The 18957-nt window shown below is 41.5% G+C and overlaps 1 long non-coding RNA gene across 1 annotated transcript; it reads left to right on the top strand.

Moving 5' to 3' along the window:
- Positions 1 to 270: 270 nt before the first annotated feature.
- Positions 271 to 10163, top strand: LOC107309134 (uncharacterized). Its single transcript, XR_001553083.3, has 2 exons — positions 271 to 1112; positions 10021 to 10163. It is a non-coding gene; the product is annotated as an uncharacterized LOC107309134 (long non-coding RNA).
- Positions 10164 to 18957: the final 8794 nt, after the last annotated feature.

The raw sequence follows: 18957 nt of genomic DNA on the forward strand, positions 1-18957 counted from the left end.
TTCCATTTTTCCCCCTCTGGAGAGGAAATTGTGAGTCATGGTTCCAGCCATCTGAAACATAACAACGTGGATAGCCAGATCAACAAACAGCCTAGCAGAAGGCCATGAAAGGAGGGGGGAATGACAGCCAAATGTCCTTGCCTGAGCAAATGCAGCTAGCAAAACTTTGTCGTCCAAGCTCTTCAGATGCCAAATGTGTTCACTGAGTAAATAAGGCAGCTGGGTTGTTCCTTTTCAGGAAAAAGCACAGGAAAAAAGATTCCTGCAGTAGGTGACAGGCAAAGAAGCTGTCAGAGGAGAATGTACTGCACTCTGCACCGAAGCCCAGCTTGCCAGAGATTTAACTTCACTCCATGCATTCCACTACCGCTCGGGTGTTCTTCCAGCTTGACCTGCTCTTCTTGCTCTCTGAGCAAGCTTTTTGTCCAGGCTTTCTCAAGAATGCTCTCAGATACTGAACAGCAGTTTGTTCTCTGGGGCTTTTTCACCCCTTAACAGCCTTTTTGGTCACGAGTTCATCTTTCCACTGGTATTGCACTTCAAGAACAGACATGGAAAAATGAAGTCAGGAGATAACGTGCAGTGCTGTATAATGAGGGCACCAGCACTGAGATGTTTCTGGATTTTTTTAGAAGTGCCAAATAAATTCTGTTCCATAAAAATGTCAAGAAGCCAATTCAAAGAAAAGGGAAGAATGCTTCACAATGAGTCACTGCTCTGTATGTTCTGAAAATTTCAATAAAAATAAGCAGCTCCCCCAAAGCTGTATCCTCTTTGCAGAACGGAGCTTATAAGTTGGCTGGGGCTCTGCACAAGTCTGGGAGAGAAAATAACCGTCTTTCATTAGAAAGGCTACTAATGCATCAGACAGACTAATAGTGCTACAGAGACCTACATGCTGTGTGTGTCCAGAGCCAGTGGAACATGACCACCTATCCATCCCATTCTTCTGTCATACCTGGAACTCACTGTTTCATCACAGTCAAGCTTTTATCCCACAGTTTTGTCACTACCCTGAATGTCTCCCATGTGACCCAGTCCAGCTTTGTCTCATCAGCCACGTGAAAAGCGCTTAAGGCCAGCAACAACTCATGAGACCAAAGGAAGCCTCAGTAAGTGCCACAGGATTCCACTTCACCTTCCAACCTTAATTCCCAGGAACTGTGGATGGTTTAAAATATACTGCAATGAGAAGAAATTTAACTCTGCTGTATTAAAGCCTCTGGAGGTTTTGATTTTGCTCAAAGGCTTTAGTTACATAGAGAGGGAGAGGGGGAGTTAGGGTACCATGTTTGTAGTTTTTATCTTGGATGGCCAACAGCAGGGTTGTTAGAAAAATATTATGTACAAGTATATTTGCACAAGGAAAGCATCTAATATGGCCAAAAAGAAGCTCCTTTGCAAGGCTTTGTACTACTTTCTTTTTTTGTGTTAAAGTGGCAAAACATATAAACTACATCTGACTTGCTGAAATTTTACATGTACAAAAGTTGGCTGGGAAATGTACTTTATCTGAACTTTGTGGCCAATGGCCAAACTAAATAAATCCAATTAATACTAATTTTTCTTACCCCTTCCCTGGTAAATAGAACTGCCTTTGGGATTTCTAATGGTAACTTACCCTCTCAGTGTCTGGTTTAACTTGGCTACTATATTGACAAGATGTGTTTGCAATTTGAGCCTTTTCTCTCTCTCTCTCTTTTTTTTTTTTTTTTTTTTTTTTTGGTAAATTTATCATACAGCTTTAGAATCCTCATTGCATTCTATAACTTTTCTTCACTAAGGGCATTCTGGTCTTTTTTTTAGTTTATGCTTGAAAACAAGGTAAAATTTTGTCTTTTTCCTCTGTAGGTTATTTTTCTAGACTCCTAGCTCATGAAAATAGCATAGGAGAGCATTGGCCTGATCAAAATTTTCTACTTATGGGGACACATTAGTGACATCGCTCAGCTTTGCTGTAAGTGGCTGAAATAATAAACACAACAAGGCCACAAACCCACACGTTGTGCCAGATCCCTTTGGCAAAATGTCTGCAGAGCTTTAAAAATGCAACACAGGAACTGGGAAACTTCTGCCACATACAGAGCACTCCCTGAAGCCATTGAATGCTTTGGATCTATTTAGCGATACGTTCCATCCATAAAAAAAGGGAACTACATCACTATAGTGTATGACTGCAATTTCTACTGGGGGAATATATACATTACCTAATAGATATGACATGAAACCATTTTGCAGACCATCCTGCCCAAAGACTGAAGGGCATTTTTGCTAAAGAACTGAGCATCTGCAAAAGCTGTCAAGAATTGAAATGCCTTTGCCTCAAGTCAAACAGTAACGTATTAACTCTCAGTGCGATTAGGATGGACTTTTGCCTAGAACATTAAAATTGTTTCTGAATGAAAATTGCTCTTCAGAAGTTACTCTTCATTAATGATATTATTTCATTTTAATGTAATTAGGGTCATGTTCTTAAATAATAATCGTCATCATTACAGTTTTCCCAAGTCAGCATAGCATTACATTTAGCAGTCTTAATAATGACACAAAAGAGTTGTGAACCTCACCTGCCTTGAGTACTACCTTCTGTTTCTACACAATTTGGTTGTGCCTGAAACAGAAATTGTCCTTGAGGTGCCTCAGAAATGTGCTATCTTGATCATTATAATTACCTGAGACTGAAAGGCCATCTGGTTAAAATCAAGCCTTCTTATGTGCCTTACTACCTTCTTCAAAATGTAACCCTACTTCCTGCCCTGAAAAATTAGAACAATTGACATGTTTAAGCTTTTTTCTGGTCTTATAGTTTAACAAATTGGTTTTTAATAGCTGCACTGGGCAATGAACTATTTGAGTCAAGCCTTGGTGACCATTACTATGCAGTGCTTGGCTGTTGGCTAATGAATCGCTATCCCAAAGACTTTGGGAGACAGGAAGGAGCTCACCAGGCGGGGCCAGGGGGATGTGCTTGGTATGTTTTAATGCCTTGAAAGGGCAGCACAGTGGGATGTAATGGAAAAGCTGGCCTCTCTGTCTTGAGAAATAGAGACGTCACAAATGTTTAAAAAAAAAAGCTCCCTATGTGCCCTCTCACTCTTCAGTAATGTAGTAATGCTGCAAGGAACAGTCTAGCCTTCAATTTAATTTCAGTCACTCATGCATTTTTTACCCATGACATCACCCTGAAGTGATTATAAAATTATAGCTGGGATGCGAACTCAAGCAAAAGCTTATAGACTTCAGTATGTCATAATGAACAAGAGATGTGGTGACTTGTGTCATCTATCAGCCTGATTCCCCATGCGTATTTGTGTCTTGTGCTGTGCTCTGGTTAACCATCTTCCAAACTACTGCTCTGACAAAAAGCTATAGGTCTGACAAAAAGGAGGCCACAGCCACGTGAGTGAGTCTGGCCAGGGAGGTGAGAAAAGGTAACACATTTGTGTGATCAACTTTCTGAGGTGCCTTAGTAGCTCAGATGAACATGGATCAGTGATGAGTTCACCTGCGGACCTGTAGTGAAACTAAGTCCCCTACAACTCTATCATCCCCCAAATAAATTAAAAGAATGATAAAAAAGCACTTCTGGTTTCCCAAATGGAAAAGATTAGGCAATGAAGAAAAATATTAAAACCAACAAACCAGCAACAGAATTCTCCATGCTGTAATAACAACTTTGCTCCCAACAACATAGCATGGGCTTGGGTATCAGCTTTCAGAGCAGGACACTACTTTGAGAAATGCCTGGTCAGGATTCTGTCATAATTCCCTGTCTTGTAAATATGTTTAATTTCTGTTCTAGTAGAGTATCTCTTCTTGCAGAAATAGAGAGATTTGTGCACTTATCCTCCACAGAAGTCATAATGCTACTGGAATTCACAGACAGGTGCTCCAAATACCTACCTCCAAACCTCATTCACTGTGAAGTTCAGTGTCATCTGGCAGCAGAAGACATTAATCACCACTGAGAAGAGCAGGCTAATATTTCTAAGCTAGGAAAGGCTTGTATCTGCTTCCCAAATAGCTTACCCTAACAGTTCTTTTTATTGAGATTGATTCCCCATATTTTGCTAGTTTGGGGATATAGTCCATTTATATTTATCTTGTACTGTAAACCTAATAATTGACATTGTTATTGTAGTTACTTTATGAGCCAATTTCTTTGTACCCAAGGGTGTTTTTATTACTACCCTTTTGGCCTTTACTTTAGAGTACTGAAAACATATGCAGCGGTGAGGAAGTGTTGTACACACTTTGTACCGAAATCCATTGACTGATCAGTATTATTTCTTTGTTTATATCGCCCTTGTGTTTTCTGTTATTCCAATTCTGGCTAGAGTAGCTACTCATGTGTGTTGGAGGGCAGACTGCGTGTCCCTGTAATTTAATTTCATGCTCTCCATGTTCCTTATGTGAAACAGAATAGCCAAAATGTCCCACTCTGCTCATGTTTGGTGACAGGGACCTTACACAATGGCTTATAAGGGCACAAGGTTGGCCATTGTTCCTGCTCTCTACCTGATAAGATTTCCTGTGTGGTAAATATTTTCCTGAGAACTGTTACTTCTTGTAGAGTGGAGTGAATACGTCAGTGGAGATCTAATGGAGAACCATGAGTGAGCAAGGATTATTATGTAATACTCTGCTTTTTACTCTTTGGTTTCTATTTACCATCATTTAGTGCCTACAAACACGATATCCATAATTTTGGTTTGACGATATCAGAACACATCATGGCTTTTCCTTTGGGATGAATCGTGGATAGATGCATATAAACATTTGTACCTTCAGTATGTAATGGAAGATGACTCGCTTACTAAAGGAAATTTTCATCCAGAGAATTAGGAGCTGTCACTGTCAACAAGGCATCATGACATAATGTTGGTCTGAACTTTCAGTTTTGACTTCCAGCTTGTGGTCTGGTGGCATCTGTACAACTAGGATTGCTCTAAAGTTGTATTAAAACAGATGATCTAACAGAGACTGACACAAACCTTCATAATTGCCAATTAGTGCAGGATAGTGTGAAAGATGAGCCAATTGTCTGGGCCCCGAGGCTTCTCTAGCAGTAGAATTGATGGTGCCAGTCAGAAAAGACTGCAGATTGGAGTGCCAGGAGGAGCCACAAGATCTCTGAGTCTGGCTTCTTGAATCACACGGGACATAACTTTTGCCCTGTTATTTCTATCTTCATAATTCCATCTTTCTTCTCATAGACAAATGATTAGACAAGAAGACAGAAAAAAAAAAAAAAAGGGAAGTGGATATAGAGTTCAAAGCTATAAACACTAACAGCTACAGTCTTTTGTGTAACTTGACACAAGAATATTTGTGTACTTACTGGTCTCCATACACAAGTCCCAAAGCCCACTGGAGCAGCCCACTAGGTACATGCAAGTTTCTTTAATTCACGTGTAGACACTGTTGGTCCAGAATGACAATTGCCTGTCAAAAGTGTATCTACACCCTGACAATGTCACGGTGTCAAAATGTCAGGAAATAATTGTCTGTGATGAGATTTCATATGGAGTCCTTCACTCCTTAGATAGAGTCATAAAATCTAAATTATTTTGTTTTTAAACATGGCAATTTCTTTGTTTAAGACATATCTATTTATAAGTTGACACACTTCCTTAATTTTTTCTTAAAAAAAGTTACAGTGGCTTTAATGGGATCTACATGGCACTTCCTGAAGGGCCAAAACCAAGGATTTTAATTTAGGTTTAATTTGATTACTTGGAAAATATTTTTCCTTAATAGATTCTGAGTTTTTATAATCTCTTTTTATTTGGTTTTAAACTACTCTGCAACCAACAGTATGCACTCTTTATTCATGTCTAAAAGGAGGCCTTCTGTTCTCATTCTTACAATCTGCATCCTCATTTTTTAATTTTTATTTTTACTTTTTGCAAAGGCATCATTAAGAAGAAGGTAATATCTCATTTTATCTGTATTGGAATATCCTGAGGGAGATGCCCAACTTTCAGTGTGATGATAGTGGACAGCTTCTCTCACCTATAGAGAAACCCTTTTCATATGCAAACTATAATAAAGGCAATGTAATGGCAAACTTCGCAGTGAAATCACCCATTTCCATTTGTAATTTTCAGTTAAATCGCAAAGTCTTTCCCTGTGAGCTTTCCTGTGCCCACACAACCATTCTACCATCATGTGATAGCTAGTGAACAAGAGGAGGACATGGTGAGCTTCACATTTCTGCTGAAGCACAGAATTCTGATGTCATTTGAAATGCCCTGTAGTAACTGAGATATGCACACAGAAGACCTATAGGAGACTCGTGATCTTCTCCAAGGCAGACTGGATACCTTGGGATGTCTGAGATGATACAGGTTGCCTGTATATTGCAGTGAACTGAACCCACTCCATATAAAACTTAAAGCTGTCTCTATCCCCTTTCTAGACACTCAGCCACAGCCCCATAAGCCCACATGGTGCCTTGAAAATAAGACCGTAAAACCAGAGTTCATCATCTCTTTGTGTTGGCATTTTTAACATCCAGACCTATAACTGCAAGTGACAAGGAGACAACGGCTAAGCATAATATCAACATTTTGTTAACCGTGTTTGCAAAAGCAATGAGCCCCCTTCACCCCTTGCCCTCACTGCTGGAGCAGGAACTCCCTGGTGGTTGTAGCAGCCTACATGGATGGGGGAAATAATCTTGCTGTGGCAGGAGCACAGCATCAGCCTCCTATGTCCCCCAGCTCCCTGAGGGCAACCTGGGGGCAAGCAGGGCCTCTTGGGCTCCTATTACTTGTGCAGCTGCCACTGCTCTCTGCTAGCTGCTCCCTAAAGCCATAGATGCTGCCAGTGCTTGGAAGTGCTCCACTCTGCAAACTCCTCCCTTCCACCCTGATGTTCTCTGCTTGTGTTTGCACTGTAATGACAGCTACCAAGTGTCCGTGCTTGAGAAAGCTGAAGGCTTTCTCTTATGAATGAAGGAATAGTGATGTTTGGATGGGGTGCCACTGAGATGTGTCTCCTCCCAGCAGGCAAAGCAGGAACATTGGAAATGTTTTTTGCTGCACAGGGAAATTACAAACATTCAACCTAGCTTCTCTGTAATGAGAACAGGCACATCAGAATATGTTGGTGCATGATGCTGTTGAATTCTCAGTAAGCTAGCAGTGTGACCTACAAACTTCAATGCCAGGAGAGGCATTTCTGCCTTGCCATGTTCAGTAAGACCAAAGAGGATGCAGCCGATAGAGGGCTGTTCTGTGTTCTACCACTGCATGCAATGCTGGAGCTCACAGGCTTGTGCTCTACCTTTCTGCCAGGTAGAGCAGATATGTGTGTACTGATGCACTCTTGCTGAGTATTGATAGGGGTTGATGAAGACTGGAGGCGTGCGTGTAGAATAGGAATAAAGGGAATAGAAATAATAGGAAAGTAAGAAAACTTACTGGCATTGTCCTTGGTTTCTGTTGAGTTTACACTTTCACCTTTCCAGTTGGCCAAACTGCTGTGGTAACTAATATCTTTATAAAAATGGTTGGGTTTGATGTAATGCTGGGGCTTTGGCCTTAATGTACAGCCTTGGCTTATCTAACTATTTGTATGGGGTCTTGCAAATCTCTAACAGATTGATGCCTCTTCAAAGCCATCTGGAAGATCTACCCTCTCTTTTTTCCTTGCACTATAATTGGAGCTGCTGTCTGCCCTCTGTATCAGAGCAGTACAAAGGCTGAGAAAACAGAGAGGTCTTACACTAAGCCATTCGAAAGGGCAGCAGGAGACGTCATCCATTTTGTGTATAGATATGTTTAGATAGATGTGGTAAGCCATGAGAAGTGGATGCCTTGACAGGTTACTTTTCAAAGACTGCTGATTTGCAGTGACCTCTGACTGCTCTCAAAACAGCTGAATTCTGCAGACTCTGGTAATCTGAGATAGAAACTGTTTTGAAGTCGGCTGGGTGTAAAGAGTCTGTTGCTGCCCTGGGTGTCTCAGTATCACAAGGAAAAGGAGAGCTGAGGAAAAAGGGCACTGTTGCTGGAAAGTCCCTTGTATAGTTTTGTGCAGGACAGCTTTTCACAACACACTGCTGGTGTGAAAACCACATACCTATATGCTCAGGTGTTATCAGTCCTCCAAAACCATCTAACGCCTCCCAGATGTGTGTAAAAATGTCCTGTTCACTGCTGTGTACTGGAGAAGTCTCATAAAAATATATTTAATCTGCAGAAGAGGAGGCTCGGGGGAGACTGTATTGCTCTTGGCAACAGTCTGAAAGGAGGTTGCAGCAAGGTGGGGCCTCGCTCCCAGGTAGCAGCAATAGAACAAGAGGTAATGACTTGAAGTCGCACTAGGGGAGGTTCAGGTTGGATGCTTGGGAAAATTTCTCCTCCGAAAGACTGGGCACTGGCACAGTCTACCTGGGGAGGTGGTGGAGTCACTGTCCTTGGAGTTGTTCAAGAAATGTGAAGATATGGCACTGGAGAACATGGTTAGTGGGATGGGTTGGTGGCTGGACAAGATCACTGAGGGTCATGGTTAGTGAGCTGAGTTGGCGGTGATTCTAATGATTCTACGATTCTATATTCCTGGGACAAAGAGGCCACAACAACAGTGTAAAGCAGGAGGCAGCTGGGCTGGATAGTATCATGCAACATCTCAGCTGCTGGCTGGGCTGTGCACAGATAGAGCCAAATCCCACAAGTCTATGACCAGCATGGGCCCAACAAGGTTTTGCAAAGGCTGAATAAATGGGGTAGATTTGGAGCAAGTTTGTGCAAAATGTCTGACTGCAAGACAGGGGCAGAGTTCAGCCACATGTGCCAGAGCATCATCATGCTGAAGCTCCTTGGCTGAATGGCTGCAAGGTTCTCAGTTGTAATGATGGCAGAAGTTATATTTTCAATTAATAATTTCAATTTCTAAGACTGTCCTGTCATTTCAAAGGTCTTAACTTTGCTTTCTGATTCATTTGGAGTGACATTACCGCCGGATATTATTTTCATATGTCAGTAGATCTGTAGAAAAATGCTTAAGTGCCTAAATGAACCAAAAAGGATGGCTGTTAACAAAGCATCATGAGCAGTCTCAGATGATTAAAGGCCGCACTGCAACTGGACAAATGTTATCTCTGCAACAGTCGCTGTGTCTGGCTCGAGTAAACAATCCCTTAACCGTCCAGTTTTAGATGTGGACCCCTAATTGGTGCGATTCAGCACAACACATTGGCTTCCCCGGCTGCTCTAGCTCAGGTTCTGGCTCATGTTTTTATATACAGGTATGCGTTTTCTTCTGCAGTAAGATCGGAATAATCTGCAACCATATTTCAACAATACTTCGAACACTGACAGTGAATTGAATGCAAGATGCTGGTTGAGTACATTAATATTCCTTTCCCTTCTTGTTAGTCTAGAAATTATGTCAACATTAGATTTTAAAGTTAAGGCAAAGATATTTTTAGAAAAAAATAATAAATAACTGCACTGAGAGTTTTCTTTGGCTTAAATGTATTCACCATTAATTTGGGAGGAAATATACTGTTTTTTTTCAACACTGCTTTTAATTTTAATATTCCATTTGTTTATTGAGAATGCAGTCCAAAGGTTTGAGTGGATTTCTAACTGAGTTGCCTACATCTTTTATATGTATACGCATACATTGGCAATCAATGAGTTGAAAAAAAAAATGTTTCTTCAAATAAAGGTCACTTCTTTCATTCTGTTTCTGGCACTGAAAAAAAAAAGAAAAAGAATTCCATTTTTAAAAACATAATGTGAATTCATTGCTGGCCTTTGAGGGGTGGTTTTAGTAAGCATATGGGGTTTATTCACATTTTGAAAGCAGCTGCTTTTATTACCTGAAAAGTCCACATGAAACACTGGGATTTGGGCTGCTTTCTGTAGACAAAAGAAGAAAATATCCTTATGGCTTTTAAAATATTTCTTTTTTTCTTGCAGTGATTTATCATATTATAAAAGTATCATCAACATATAATCCTTGCATTCTCCAGTGTATAACAAACATGCGTGTTTGTTATTACAGGCCAAACAAATGCACACCTTCACAGCCGTGATGCTCCATAGAAAGAAACATGTGGAGATATGCAAGACGTGTTAATTTTCTCTCAGAAGGATACAGATAAAAGCAGATGCTGGGGGGCAATAAATTATGCTTTTTGTAATTTTCTTCAGTGTTTTTTTTTTTCCTGTAACCCTCCTAGTTGACACAGAATTTCCTTCGCAGCATTATTTATCGCCAACAACGTTGCTAGGCTGCCTGGGAGGGCAAAATGGAAAACTTTGTGAAGTACACTTAGAGAGGGCTCTTTTAAACCAGATGATTTGTGAGTACATCTTGGAGAGCAGGGAGTGTATTTTAGATATGTTAGCTGTCTTGTAGCAGGCTTTTATGCAGTGAACGAGAGACTCTGGAAAATGTTCCTTAAATAGGGAGTGTTACCGAGATATATTTGAATTTCTCACCAGTATGGGGGCTGTCATCTTTTCGGCATGAAAGAAGATCTTAGGCTTCTCTGCTTAAAGGCTACATCAATACTGGAAATGCTGGAAAACAACTGTTAATTTTGGGTTTGCTTCTTGTAAGAGTTTAATTATTAGAGACCACCCACACCTCTCTTCAGAAATCCAGCCACGCGCCAAAGCACTGGAGGCATCGGAAACCATTAGTCACTTGTGGACATTTTAGGGCCTGAATGACTGGCACTGAGAGATCTTAATGGGAACTGCATCTAAGCCGGGTCTGCTGGAAGTACTCACATCTGCTGCTGCCTTGTACCAGGCTGTGGCATCACTTAGCACCTGAGAAAAGGGCTGTCCGTGGTGTGGCACTTCTGACCTGCTGGTGCTGGCTGCGTCCTTGATTCCACACTCTGGATTTTGGGGTTTGAACCTTTATTACAACTTCTGTTTGTCTTTTTGGAGGTGTATAGTAAATGCCACTTAACACAGTGGTGGCGAGTCGGTGACTTTGGGTTTTTTTGTGTGTATTTTTCTTTTCAATCATTCTTTCTTGAAATCACTTTTAAATACATAGATCTTTCTACATATACACACACAGTTCTGCACACAGTGTAATTTTTAATACAAAGTGACCATTTCTATTTGAGCATCTGCAGCCAGCAAGAATCTAATGAAAACTGGCAATGTGTTTTTTATGCATTGGTGATCACAGCATTGAGATCAAATGTGCCCCCAACAAATCCAAACAAAAGTGTTCTGTGCATCTGGGTGAGTATAAAGAATGGGTTTTGCAATAGTAATACATCTGCAGAGAAACAAATAGTAGGATAACAAAGAAAATGTGTAAGGAAAGCTAAGGAAGCAGCTTTCTAGGGAGACTTAGCTGGCAGGTGGCAGAGATCTGCTTGCATACATGCAGAGGAGCCCAATTTCTGTGCTGTCAGCCCTTCAAAGAGTAGCTGTGCAGCCGCTGAAGGGCAGGAAATGGGAAATGCACATGTGGGTCTGAGAGCGCAACCAGGATCTGGCTTGCCTTGAGACAGAAAGGTCTTGACTTGGTCTCAGCTACATCTTATGAATCACATCTCTCTAGATTCAACTGAAATCTAAAAGCTTATGTTGCAGCTAGATAATTTTGTGCTTTTCTAAAACACATGCACCTTTCATGCTAAGGCATCTTTTGCAGTGCTGAGGAACACCAAGATGGAATGCAGCTCCTTTCTGCAGGAACTAAGGGCACCTTAGCAAACACTGCAGCAGGAAAGTGGGCAGTGCTATGGTGAACAGGTAAAAGTGAACAAAAATCTGTCCCAGAGCATCACACCACTCAGGTTGGTGGGAGGTTCACTACTGACCTCAGTACCAGAAGTTTTAATTGTTGAGATAGCCCTTAGAACCAATGCAGTCTGATGAAAGAGGTCCGCTTTATGTGGGAAGGCAGTGGAGAGGTTTAACACTTTACCAAGGAAAGGTCAATTTTTGTTCAATTTATCTCTGTTTTCAGTTCTGTATGTGGAGGGTGGGAAGAGGAGGAAACAAAACATAACATCTGACTTGGACAACATAGTGAATTACTGGTAGGTAACATATTGGTTTTGTGAAAATCGTAGAGACAATCATACATACATTTAGGGCAAAAGGGACCTGTATACGTCCCTTTCTAGTCCATACTCAAAGCTAGTCCCTATGCTCCTGCTAGTCCAACCCAGTAATCAAAGCACACAAATAAAATGAAAATAAATATTAACATGGCAGGTCAACCAGAAATAAGATGGAAAACCTACCTGTGATTGTAGACTTACAGTGGAATTGCAAATTTGGCCCAAGAATACACATAAATACATTCAGAATACTGTCTCGAAGAGCCATGTTTGTTAGGTGCAGAGTACATTTGTAAGCATTGGAGCCAGCTGGTCACCCTGACAGACACTGATAGAAGGGGTCCTGCCAGCACAATCTGTAGGGCAGAGCCTGAAAGCATACAAGGGTAGGACAGGGATGGCACAACCTGAGTGTGCTGTTTGATCTGACTTTGTTTTGGGTGGAGAAAGAAAGCTGATTCAAAGACTGGCACCTACAAAAGATGAGCCAAGCTGGCACCTAAACTTGCTTCTTTTCCTCTCTTCTGGCTGTGGAGGGCATTAAATCACTGGTTCAGAGTAGATATCTAATCTTTGTGAGGCTGAAGTCCAAGGGATGAATCCTGCCCTTTAGGCTTAAAGAGACATTGAAGAAAGTTTTATCTTTCTCAGGGCTGCTGTGGATGGGGAGCGAGACAGTGGACTTTCGAGTAATTCTCCCAGAAATGTGCAAAGCTGCAAAAATTCAGAACTTATTTGGGAATCCTCAGCCATCAATAACACAGGCAATAGCGAAATAACAGCAGGACGTTTTACTTTTAAATGCTTCTCATAAAAATGAGGGGAGCAGATTGTTTATATTAACCTTTCTGGGAAATGCAATCAAATTGTCCTTGAAAAATGTTAAAGAAGAAAAACACAAGCATGACTTTCAATAGCCCTTAACAATCTGTGAACCGGCCCGTCGCTAACTGTCACACACAATGTACATTTTGTTTAGTGATTTCTGTTACACTGCCACTCTTTATGAAAATGTTTAAAAGAATAATTCAAGCTGCATGATCCCAGGTGCATAAACATGCTCTCCTCAAACCAGCGGAGAAACTGCCGAGTCTAGCGGGATCATCAGACCCACGGGTCAATTCAGGGACTAAGAAAATCATTTCCTATTTCCTTTCATGGATTTGGTGCATGCTGGGATCAGCCAGTCTAAAAAAATAGAAAGAAGCTGTGTCTTCTGTAGCAAAAACAGAGCTGGGAAATGAAAGATGTTTCGACGCCTGGCCAATTCTGCTGAAGCAGGATGGGGAAAGTGCTCAGTCCCTCCCAGCTGAGGCTCACAGCAGTCATTTCGACCACACTGTCTGTTCTGCAAAGCCATGTCCTGCCTTGCTGACAAGGGCAGGAGTAGAACTCTGGCCCTGCTCTGGGTGGAGGTGGTTCAAAGCTCGCACTGAGCCAGGCTGGAAAGCTCTATCTGACATCCTTGTGCTCTTGGCTCCCTGCTTTGCCTTTTTCATGGCTCTTCAATTGCTCTTCAGAGGCCTTCAAAGGCACCCAACATTTCCACTGACAAAGCAAATAGGCTTAAGTGGAATTTCAAGTCTTAGAGTACTGCTCAGTGCCCTCGTAGGAATGTATGTTTTTTCCATTGACTGAAGCTTGGGGCTTCTCTTCTTAAGTGGGAGAAGTGAACTGAACAAGTCCCATTTTGCCATTTTTTAGGTGAGGTTCAGGTGAGGTTATGGACAATCCTGAAGTGCATAAAACAGACCAAAATGCAGTTGCTGATCTCTGCCATACCACATTATATAATCCCTAAAATTCTTGATCTTTTCCTCGTTGTTCCTCTGCTTTTATTCATGGCCACTCTTCTTGCTCTTTGACTTGCAGAGGCTTGGATATGAGAAGAACTGAACAGTAGGAAAGTGTGGAAAATGCACCACTTGCAGCAATCCCTCAGTGAGGGACAGAAGGTAAATCTGTGGCAAATCACAGTTTCATTTTTCCTTTTAACACCCTGCAAAATGAGATATGAAAGGTAGAAAAAAGGAAATGTCGAAAATAAGCAAAATTCTATATGTATGTCAAACACAGCAGCAAAATCGGCCAGAAAGAAAATACACTAGAAAAAGAGTAACTCATGAACCAAAGTAAAATACTTCAATTTGAAAAATTCTCCAATGGAAAGGTTTCAGTTTTCCTTCCTCTTGAGAGTTGTTTGTCCATCTCCCTGCAGTTCAGTACCGAACTCCAACTCAAATAGCACATAACCTCTTGGAAACCAGACACTCTCTCAGGAGAAGGAAAGAAATGCTGTGGTCTTTCATGAATGTTTGCATCATTGAAAAGGCCACACAATGAAAGTATTTCCTGTGCGTAACATATAATCCATTCAAGGTCAGTTAAAGCTATTTCTTGTACAAATTAACAGGATACTTTTGGTTTCTATAGTATCCATGCTATTATGATTTTAATATAATCAAACACTGCTTACACGCTGAAGCATATTAGTGAGGATAAAATGAAACACGTTTGCAGAAATTGACCTATTTCAGATCAGCAAATGGAAAGCAGAGGAAACAAGTTTATCTGTTTCTTCGACCGTCTTCATCTGCTTAACACTGGCAAAACATTAGCGTTGGAAAAGCAGCTTGAAAAACATTAAACATTTCCCCACAGAAATATTTGACTGCTATGGGAAAAATCCCAAACCAGAGATTTATGGCTTGAATCCTCCTATCTGGAACTACTCAGGCTGGTGATACGTGAACTACAGGGGGCTTACATCTGTATTATCCTTTAAGAATATGCTTCCTGCAAGACCACATCTTCTGTGGCGTAATGGGAATGCTTAGTGCGATGGAGTAGGCAGAACATGGGAAACAGACATGTAGTGAAATGTTGCCTAAAATACAAAGGTCTCGCCAAACTACAAGTAATACGACATTTCAGGGACATATTTAATGGCAGAAATATTTCTTTGCTTGCTCGCTGGCCAACATCATGATTTTATTTTCAGTTTTAATTAATGAATAGTCCGACTTCAAAGAGAATCAATTTCTTCTGCAAAATACTCTACTTGTACATCACATTTTCCTTTTCAGAACTCCTCCAAGTACAGTTTATGAGCCTTACTTTTCTCTCCCTTTCATGTGCCTTTTAATACTGGTGGTACTACACTGCTAGTGATCTGATCTGTTCACACTGTGGCAAAAATTGGTAGGATCTATGTATAGCTGATCATCTGTTTCTTGATTGGTCTGTTTGTATTTCCAAAACCCATTTTGTTCTGAATTTCAGAAGAGGAGGAACAGATTGGATTTGGGCTCCACTTGATCCACACTCTTGATAAGAAAGGAAAGAAGCCAACTTTGGGAATGAGTATCTCCCCAGTTTACAGTGATCCAGCTCAGCAGTTCCTTTCAGCACGGGAGTGAATCTCAAATGCTTGAGCAGCAAAACGTTTCTTAAAAACAAAGAAAACAGACACATGAAGAAAACCACTGCAGTTGTCTTAGAAAGAAAGGGCTTTGTGGCCCCAAAGGATACCTGAGGATTTGTTCTAAACCTCTAGCAACTTGTCCTGCATGATTTAGCTGCAGTGGAAGCCTGGTGTTGCTGCACAGCCTATTACACCTACCTAAAGTGACACTAGCACAGTTAATATACTGCAACAATCGTATTTTTCACAGAGTTTTACTGCTGTTGACAGCCACTGGATTGCAGACTGTTGCCCCAACCCCATGTCATCTTCGTACTGCCATCACACATAGCAGTCACCTACACTGCAGTGCTTTTGTGTGCATATATGATCAAAAGCAATGAGTGGTGGGAGGTACATTGGTATAACATGAACACAATCTCTGCAGGATTAACGATATTCTTGGCTTCCACAGATAGTCCTTTACAATGTATGACGATCATACAATGTATGATTTTGATTTATCTCCCATCTTTATGCTCACTTTGGGGGTCCTGGTCCTTCAGGAGAAAAAAAAAATCTGCAGAGAGAAGTGTTGAGTTTTTCTCTTACTCATTTCTGTCACAAAATGGAGCTGAGAGAGAAAAATCAGTAGCTTTCAAACACTATTACCTTGCTAGTGATAGCTCTCGTCACATGACAGTTCTCAAACTGATAAGATGTTCCAAACAGCCACAGAAAAGGCAAAGAGGCTTTTCAGTGCCCCAGCTCTGTCTCTTCAGCTTGCACATGTTTTCAAACATAATTTCATGCCTGCTTTCTGACAGCTCATTAAACAAAGGCCTCTTGGTACATATAGTGCCCATCTTCCTGCTGAGAATGTAACATATTTATGGTGTTTGCAGATTGCTGGCTGTTTGCTCTCCTGCTTTGCAGTGTCCTGCCTGCCAAATGCTTATCAGTGTAGCGGAGGTGACAGTCTTCCCCATTTGTGTAGGTAGCAATGGTCTTGTGTTTGACCCTCGGAGGCAAGAAGCAATATGATTAGAAGAAGCTCTGCAAGCAATAGATAAAAGCAATCACGCAGGGAGAGACAGTGAGGAAGAGCTCAGGGGAGGAGGCTGATGTTGTGGAAGCTGATAGCTTGCATTCAGGGAAAGTGCTGGCAGTTAGTTAGCGAGACAGCTGGTTACATTCAGACCTTGTGGGATTTCAGCTTCAGACAAAGCAAACAAGGATTCAGGAGCGCTGAGAAGCTATCTGTAGCGACATACAAGGGCAATCAGAGCTACTCATTTCTAATTATCTGCCTCTCTCCTGCCATTAAACTATCATTATTATACATTCAAACCAATAAAGTTTAGTGAATTTAGCACCTTCTATTTTCTTTAAAAGCTGCTGCCAAAACTCTGTTTCCCTTCCTAATGGAACAGATGAAGACATCTTTAAGCCAGCCGCTACCGTTCATCCATCTGTCCTCTGAGGGCAGCAGGGGACGAGGAGCAGCTTTCTGCCTGTCCCACCACCAGCAGCTGAAGTATCTGTTCCACTTCACCAGAGTAACAAAAGAGCTAATTGGGTTTTGTTTTTTAGAGAATTTTATTTTCTTTTTCACTTCTTGTCAAACCTATCACCAGTCAGTATCAAAAGAAAATGCAGTGGCAGCTCTGTTTGGCTGCCAAAACCTAATCAACACAGAGGAGCTTTCGAGTGGCTGTCAGACAGGATTATGATATTAATCCTAACTATATGCATGTTCCAGGAAAAGGAGCATCACTTTAACTAAAAGTCAGAGGGTGACAGGTAATGAAGGACAAATATTTCACAGCTCAAAGGATGTTTCCATCCCCACATTAGGTGAGCTTTCTAATTACAGCTGAGAGAAGCAGCAGCACCTGTGCATGTTTGTTGCTATCTAACCATGTCTCATACAAATAAACAGGTACCGAGTCAGCCCCAGCACAAACATAAGGGTTCAAGAAACATTCAGACCATGAGGGAGCAATGTTTGTAATTTAGTAGGCAGTTCTTCCCGCTCCGAGTCAGTAGTGAATCAAGAGTTTTAGGACCTTCCTCTGCCACAGAGGGTCACTTTGGGATTGGATACAAATTCAAGTCTCCATGTAGTTTTTGCCATTAGTGACAATGTGGCATTATTTATAGCATCAGTCAAGCTGAATGCTGGGTCTGACTCCCAAATGGAAAATGGGTAATGTGCCTGGCTTGGCTGCAGATAAAATAATATGGGTAACATTCCTGGCTTGACTGCAAATAAAATAAGATGGGCTGGGATTCATCAGATTAAATGCATCCTAAGCTGGACATCTGAAACAGAGCAGAGGAATCATAGCCTATGTTTCTGAATACTGTCCCACTTCTTTCCATGTCTAAAGTTAGATAAGCTGAATCCCATCTGCAAGAACTCCAAGCCCAATATTCCAACACAGGAATATCAACATCTGCCTAACAAGTGCTGATGTACTGACAGCCTTAATGCTACAGTGATGGAAGTTTTACTGCCGCTGTGTCCTGTCGATAAAGTGCAAAGCATCAGTGCAGCCAGTCACAATTTGCTTCCCCTAGATAAATTCTGGAGGTAGAATCCTTCCCTTCCCTTCCCTTCCCTTCCCTTCCCTTCCCTTCCCTTCCCTTCCCTTCCCTTCCCTTCCCTTCCCTTCCCTTCCCTTCCCTTCCCTTCCCTTCCCTTCCCTTCCCTTCCCTTCCCTTCCCTTCCCTTCCTTCCCTTCCTCCTCTCTTCCTTCCTTCCTTCCTTCCTTCCTTTCTTCCTTCCTTCCTTCCTTCCTTCCTTCCTTCCTTCCTTCCTTCCTTCCTTCCTTCCTTCCTTCCTTCCTTCCTTCCTTCCTTCCTTCCTTCCTTCCTTCCTTCCTTCCTTCCTTCCTTCCTTCCTTCCTTCCTTCCTTCCTTCCTTCCTTCCTTCCTTCCTTCCTTCCTTCCTTCCTTCCTTCCTTCCTTCCTTCCTTCCTTCCTTCCTTCCTTCCTTCCTTCCTTCCTTCCTTCCTTCCTTCCTTCCTTCCTTCCTTCCTTCCTTCCTTCCTTCCTTCCTTCCTTCCTTCCTTCCTTCCTTCCTTCCTTCCTTCCTTCCTTCCTTCCTTCCTTCCTTCCATCATTTGGAGAGGAGCATTTCTTATCCCAACAAAACTGTTTACAGAAGGAAACAACCTTCCAGCATGTGAGCCTCCTCCTCACATTTCAGGAAAGCAGATTTCCATAGATTACCTTATGAATAAATCCTTAAAGTTGATGTTGAATCTATAATAACTGTCATTTTCAGCTACTGTGCAAGAAATGGGGAAGGTTTGCTGTTCAACTATCCTGGAAAGCCTGGAATAATGTCCTAGAGAAGTATTGTGATGCAGTACTGCACAAAGCCAGTAAAATGCTTTGGCTCACAAGGAGTCTTAAAACAATACTTTTGTTCTTTAAGACGTTAAATCCTAAAGAATTTTTTCCGTCTACAGACTGTGGTGCATCATGA

The sequence above is a fragment of the Coturnix japonica genome, chromosome 2, assembly GCF_054131305.1.
Source record: "Coturnix japonica strain WE chromosome 2, WE-NBRP24, whole genome shotgun sequence".
Lineage (NCBI taxonomy): Eukaryota > Metazoa > Chordata > Aves > Galliformes > Phasianidae > Coturnix > Coturnix japonica.